A 6682-nucleotide genomic window follows, 5' to 3' on the forward strand; every position below is an offset into this window, starting at 1 on the left:
TATTCTATTGCCGCACTGGTTCATTATAATTATCTTGTATTTCTAAATTCTTAAATTGGTGTTTAGTTTTCATACTAGTACTATTCAACGGTACTAACGTCCCTTTTGTCGGGAGTGCTGCATCTTTAAATGGATGCAGGTGGTTCCACAGCAGGAGACATTAATCAGTGATAGCAGTACATCTTCTTTTCAGCTGATTTGGTGTGCCCCACTTCATCCCGGGGTCATGTATTTCTTTGTACTTTGTGTATTCGGTTTGAGGTATAGTTGGGGCCTTGTTGCCGGCATTATCATTGTACTCGTCTTCATCTATAGAGGCTCCGTAGACATAGTGTGGGTTGTGTATTGGTGCTGAGAAAGACAAACTAAGGTATGTTGTGGTTGTATTACTTGTCCATTTGAGACTTTAAAAATGATAAAACTTATGGTAAGAAATTGGTAATTGCAGACATGACTACTTTATTATTTAAATAAGGAAAACATATATTCTCTTTATTCATGAATGAGTTTGGGTAGACGGAATCTAACAGGCTTGCTCGGTCGGGTTCACTCGATTGAGCGCCGGTCGCGCTCCTCGGTTTTGAGGCGTGACAAACTTGGTATCAGAGCCTAAGGTTTTAAAGTGTCCTAGGATGTCTCGGAGCCGTGTCTAGTAGAGTCCTTATTATCAGTGTGTTGTCGACCACATCTATAATTAGGATGCTACATGGGCATTTAGGAATAATACCCTTCTTTCATGTTCATGATCGTTAGATAAAGCTGGTTGTGAGATTGTTCCTCTTTTAACTCTTGTGTTGCTCTAATTTTTAGTACATAGAACCTAAGAAGAAGGCAAGAACTGGCCAAAGAGCCAATGTCACCCCAGGAGTGACAGTTGACCCTATAATTGATGATGCAGGTGAGCACCCGAGGAGTGAGAATATTCCTCCAGTTACTACACTACCTGACTCTACTACAACTTATCAGACCGCACTTGTCCCTACACCTACAAAAGGTGCAACAGTTCTCCAACTGATATTCCAGTTCCACCTCCAGCTTCAGCTTCCGATTCTGGTGTGTCTAATATTGATATTAGGGGAGCCATACAAATGTTGACACAGTTAGTGGCTTCTCAGGCCCAGAGATCGAGTGTTGGGCCTACTTCTTCCAGTCATCCAGGGGAATCTACTAGTTCCAGGGTGAACAAGTTTCTTCAATTAGATCCTCTAGTGTTTACGGGTACTAATCCCGAAGAGGACCCCCAGGACTTCATTGATGAGATGCATAAAACTCTCCAGGTTATGCATGCTACAGAGACGGAGGGAGTAGAGTTGGCCTCTTACCGCCTGAAAGGGGTGGCCTACTCTTGGTTTGAGTTGTGGGAGGAATCCCGTGAGGAGGGAAGCCCTCCGGCAAGGTGGGGTGAGTTCACAGATGCCTTTATGGATCATTTCTTGCCTGCCGAAACCAAGGCAGCTCGTGCCGCTAAGTTTGAAAGCCTAAAGTAGGGTAGTATGAATGTCTGGGAGTACCATATGGAGTTTGCGCACTTGTCCAAGTAAGCTATTCACATGTTGCCCACTATGGAGGCTAGAGTGTGTCGGTTTGTACACGGCCTTAGCCCCTTAGTTATCAATGAGGTCTCTACAGCTGCCTTGAATTCCGATATGAAGTATGGTAAGATGGTGGCATTTGCCCAAGCCACAGAGACCCGCAAATTGAAGAATAGAATGGAGCGTCAGAGTAGTAGCAAGGTCCGGTCCGCGGGCAACTTTGGTGGTTCTAACGGTGGTGGTGGTGGTAGGTCAAAATTCAGGGGAGTGTCATCAGGACCATCCCAATCATTCGCCCAGTATTCAATAGGTGCACAGTCATCTGGACCCAGTCAGGGCAACAGGGGACCCCACCAGCAGGGTTGGATCGACAGAAGGTTTCAGCAGCGGAGGCTTCCATGCCCTAAGTGTGGGAGGATGCACTTTGGGTCCTGTTTCATGGACCTACCAGTATGCTATGGGTGTGGTTTGAGGGGTCACATTTAGAGAGATTGTCGCTCGTCCCGCCGAAATATGGGCAGAGGCACGGCACAACCAGCTAATTCTACAGCTACTACATTCATAGCACCTCCAGCTCGAGGCACCCCAGCACCTGCAGGGCGTGGTGCAGCTAGAGGTGGTGCACATAATTCGGGAGGACCCAATAGATTTTATGCTATGCAGAGACGTCGGGAATCAGAGGCTTCTCCAGATGTTATCAAAGATATATTTACTGTCCAATCTCATGATGTATATGCTCTTATTGATCCCGGTTCCACTTTGTCATATGTCACTCCTTATGTTGCTATGAAATTTAGGATAGAACGAGAACAGCTTCATGAGCCGTTCTTTGTATCTACTCCGGTTAGTGAGTCTATTTTGGCCACGCGGGTTTATAGGGATTGTGTTGTCACGTTGCGTGGTCGGGACACCCTGGCCGATCTTATTGAATTGAGAATGGCCGATTTTGATATGATAATGGGGATGGATTGGCTTTATTTATGTTTTGCCAAGCTTGATTGGCGAACCAGAACTGTTAGGTTCGAATTTCCAAATGAGCCAGTTATTGAGTGGAAGGGTGATGATGTAGTGCCGGAGGGTAGGATTATTTCTTACCTTAATGCCACAAATATGATCAACAAGGGATGTATTTACCATTTGGTCTGGGTTACAGACACAGATGCTGAGGCACCTACACTTGAGTCTGTGCCTGTTGTGAATGAATTTCCGGGAGTCTTTTCGGATGAACTCCCTGGGATCCCACCAGATAGGGAGATTGATTTTGGGATTGATGTGATGCCAGACACAGATCTTATATCTATTCCAGCCTACAGAATGGCACCGACAGAATTGAAGGAGCTAAAGGAACAAATGAAAGACTTGTTAGAAAAGGATTTCATCCAACCTAGTGTGTCGCCTTGGGGTACAACTGTTCTCTTTGTAAGAAATAAAGATGGGTCACTACGTATGTGTATTGACTATAGACATCTTAATAAGGTCACAATCAAGAATAAGTACCCCACTTCCAAGGATAGATAACTTGTTTGATCAATTGTAAAGTGCCAGGTACTTCTCCAAAATTGATTTACGATCCGGGTATCACCAATTAAAGATCATGGAGCGGGATATTCTAAAAACAACTTTTAGGACCCAGTATGGGCATTTTGAATTTTTGGTGATGTCTTTTGTGCTAACAAATGCCCCAGCAGCCTTCATGGATCTTATGAATCGAGTTTTTAAGCCATTCCTCGACTCTTTTGTGATAGTGTTTATTGACGATATTCTTGTATATTCACAAAGTCGAGAAGACCATGCCGATCATCTCATGGTAGTTCTGCAAACCCTGCATCAACACCAGTTATATGCAAAGTTTTCAAAGTGTGAATTTTGGCTTGAATCAGTCATATTCTTGGGTCATGTAGTTTCTAGTGAGGGAATTAAGGTTGATCCTCAGAAAATTTCAGCTGTGAAGAATTGGCCGAGGCCTACGACTCCAACAGAGATACGCAGTTTCTTAGGCTTAGCTGGGTATTACAGAAAGTTTGTGGAGGGGTTTTCTACTCTTGCCTCTCCATTGACTAAATTGACGCCGAAGGCAATTAAGTTCCAATGGTCAGATGTTTGTGAAAGGAGTTTCCAGAATTGAAAGCAAGATTGACTACGGCGCCGGTGTTGACTCTACTAGAAAGTATAGATGGATTTGTGGTATATTGTGATGCTTTAAGAATCGGGCTTGGGTGTGTATTAATGCAACATGGGAAGGTGATAGATTATGCTTCTAGGCAACTAAAGAATCATGAAAAGAACTATCCAACACATGATTTAGAACTTGTGGCAGTAGTATTTGCATTGAAAATTTGGCATCATTATTTATATGGGGTCCATGTGGATATATTCACGGACCATAAAAGCCTTCAATATATTTTTAAACAGAAGGAATTGAATCTGAGGTAGAGAAGATGGCTTGAATTACTCAAGGATTATGACATTGATATTTTATACCATCCGAGGAAGGCTAATGTTGTGGCGGATGCTCTTAGCCGAAAATCTATGGGTAGCTTAGCACACTTGGAGGCATATCAAAGGCCATTGGCCAAATAAGTTCATCGATTGGCTAGTTTGGGAGTTCATCTTATGGACTCTAGTGAATGAGGGGTAATGGTGCAAAATAGGGCATCATCATCGCTTGTTGTGGAAGTCAAAGAGAAGCAATACAACGATCCATTGTTGGTGCAATTGAAAGAGGGGATTCATAAACATAAGACCATGAACTTTTCTTTTGGCATGGATGATGGTACACTAAGGTACCTAGGGCGACTATGTGTTCCAAATATGGATGGTCTTCGTGAAAGAATTTTGACTGAAGCTCACACTACTAGGTATTCCGTGAGCCCAGGTTCTACAAAAATGTATTATGATCTTAAGGAAGTCGATTGGTGGAATGATATGAAGAGGAATGTGGCGGACTTTGTAGCAAGATGTCCGAACTGTCAGCAAGTGAAGGCCGAACACCAAAGGCTCTGTGGGTTGGCATAGAACATAGAAATTCCAATGTAAAAGTGGGAAATGATTAATATGGACTTTGTGGTAGGATTACCGCGCACTCCGCGCAAGTTTGACTCAATTTGGGTGATTGTGGATCGACTCACGAAATCAGCACACTTTTTGCCGGTTAAGTCTACCGACACAATGGAGAAGTATGCTCAGTTGTATATCAAAGAAATACTCAAGTTGCATGGCACCCCAGTTTCCATCATTTCTGATCAAAGGGCACAATTCACTGCTAATTTTTGGAAGATATTTCAGCAAGGTTTGGGTACTCAAGTGAATCTAAGTACAGTCTTTCACCCGCAGACTGGTGGGCAGTCAGAGCGGACTATTCAGACGCTTGAGGATATGTTGCGCGCTTGTGTTATAGACTTCAAAGGTAGCTAGGATGATCATTTACCACTCATAGAATTTGCATATAACAATAGTTATCATGCTAGCATTCAAATGGCACCGTTCGAGGCTTTATATGATAGATGTAGATCTCCCATTCGGTGGTTCGAAATTGGGGAAGCAGAGTTGATAGGGCCATACCTCATGCATCAGGCTATGGAAAAAGTTAAAATCATTAAGGAGCGGTTGAAGACTGCTCAGAGTCGTCAGAAATCCTATTCGGATGTTCGTCGTAGAGATTTGGAATTCAAAGAAGATGATTAGGTATTTTTGAAAGTTTCCCCCATGAAGGGTGTAATGCAATTTGGTAAAAAAGGGAAATTGAGTCTGAGGTATGTCGGACCGTACAAAATCATTCAGAGGATCGGTGAGGTAGCATACAAGCTTGAGCTACCACCTGAGATGTCATTAGTACACCCGGTGTTTCATGTGTCTATGTTAAAGAAAGTAGTTGGAGACCCAACAATCATTGTTCCGGTTGAGACTATTGAGGTAAATGAAGAATTGACTTATGAAGAGATTCCAGTTTCTATTATTGATGAGCAAGACCGAAAGTTGAGAAACAAAGAAATTGCATCTGTGAAAGTGCTATGGCGAAACCAACATGTTAAAGATGCTACTTGGGAGGCCGAAGAAGAAATGAAGAAAAAGTATCCTTATTTATTTGAATAACCATGTAATTATGAGTTGTGCCTTATGAAAATGCTAAGGGATATTCCTATGAAATATGTATGACTTGTACATTTGGTGTTAAGGGTGTTCCGTTCTAGTAATATAATTGCTTGTGAGGCCACAGTTGGTGTTGTTTTGTAGTATGTTACGTTGTTGAACTATGTATATGCTGTTAGGATGTATTTTTGGGGATCTCTGATAGGTGGATAAGCCTAGTTACAAAGAAACCTCTAGCGAAAATTTTGGAAATTTAGGGAGTTAGTCAATTTTGGGGCTGCTAGTTTGTGGAATAAAACAAACTAAGTTGCATAAAATGCTAACGATGGTTTTTACCCTCGTTCGAGGACAAATGATCCTAAGCGGGGGAGAATGTAACACCCCGAAAAATTTCAAAGTACTTAAGTGTAAGGCCTGGTAAAATTTGCAAAGAAAATAATGTTGCATGGTGCTGGACTAGGCTTACGTGTTTGAGGATTGTAGAAATTTGGCTCGGACTTTTTGGGTTGAACAATGCACGAGAATGAAAAGGATAATTTTTGGCGGAAAAGTGCATTTCTACGGTCCATTATGTGATCGCAGAATCACTCTGCGGACCGCATAATGGCCGCAGAGTGAGGCAGTTAATTGGTCAGTTGGAAGCAACTATGCGGTCGACTATGCGACCGCATAACTGTTATGTGGTGCATTATGCGACCGCATAACAGTTATGCAGACCACATAGTGACCGCATACACAGACAGTTCTTTTGGCTATTTTGTAACCAACTATGCGACCGATATGCGGTCCGCATATCGGTTATACGATCGCATACCTTGTTCCGGAGCTCCATTTTTGGATTTTTAAAACTTGACCCTATTTTGTTAAATACACTCTTTGGGTCATTTTTGAGTTATTATCTGACATTTTAGAGTGAGAGAGGGTGCCCTAGAGTGAGAAGGTGTTCTCCAATATTTGTCCTTCAATTCTTGCCCAAGTTTGGAAGATTAAGAAGGGAAACTCACTAGGTCTTCATCCTAGAGGTAAGATTCTACACCCTAACCCTCAATTTCGAATTTTAT

This window comes from Nicotiana tomentosiformis, chromosome 8, assembly GCF_000390325.3.
Source record: "Nicotiana tomentosiformis chromosome 8, ASM39032v3, whole genome shotgun sequence".
Taxonomy (NCBI): domain Eukaryota; kingdom Viridiplantae; phylum Streptophyta; class Magnoliopsida; order Solanales; family Solanaceae; genus Nicotiana; species Nicotiana tomentosiformis.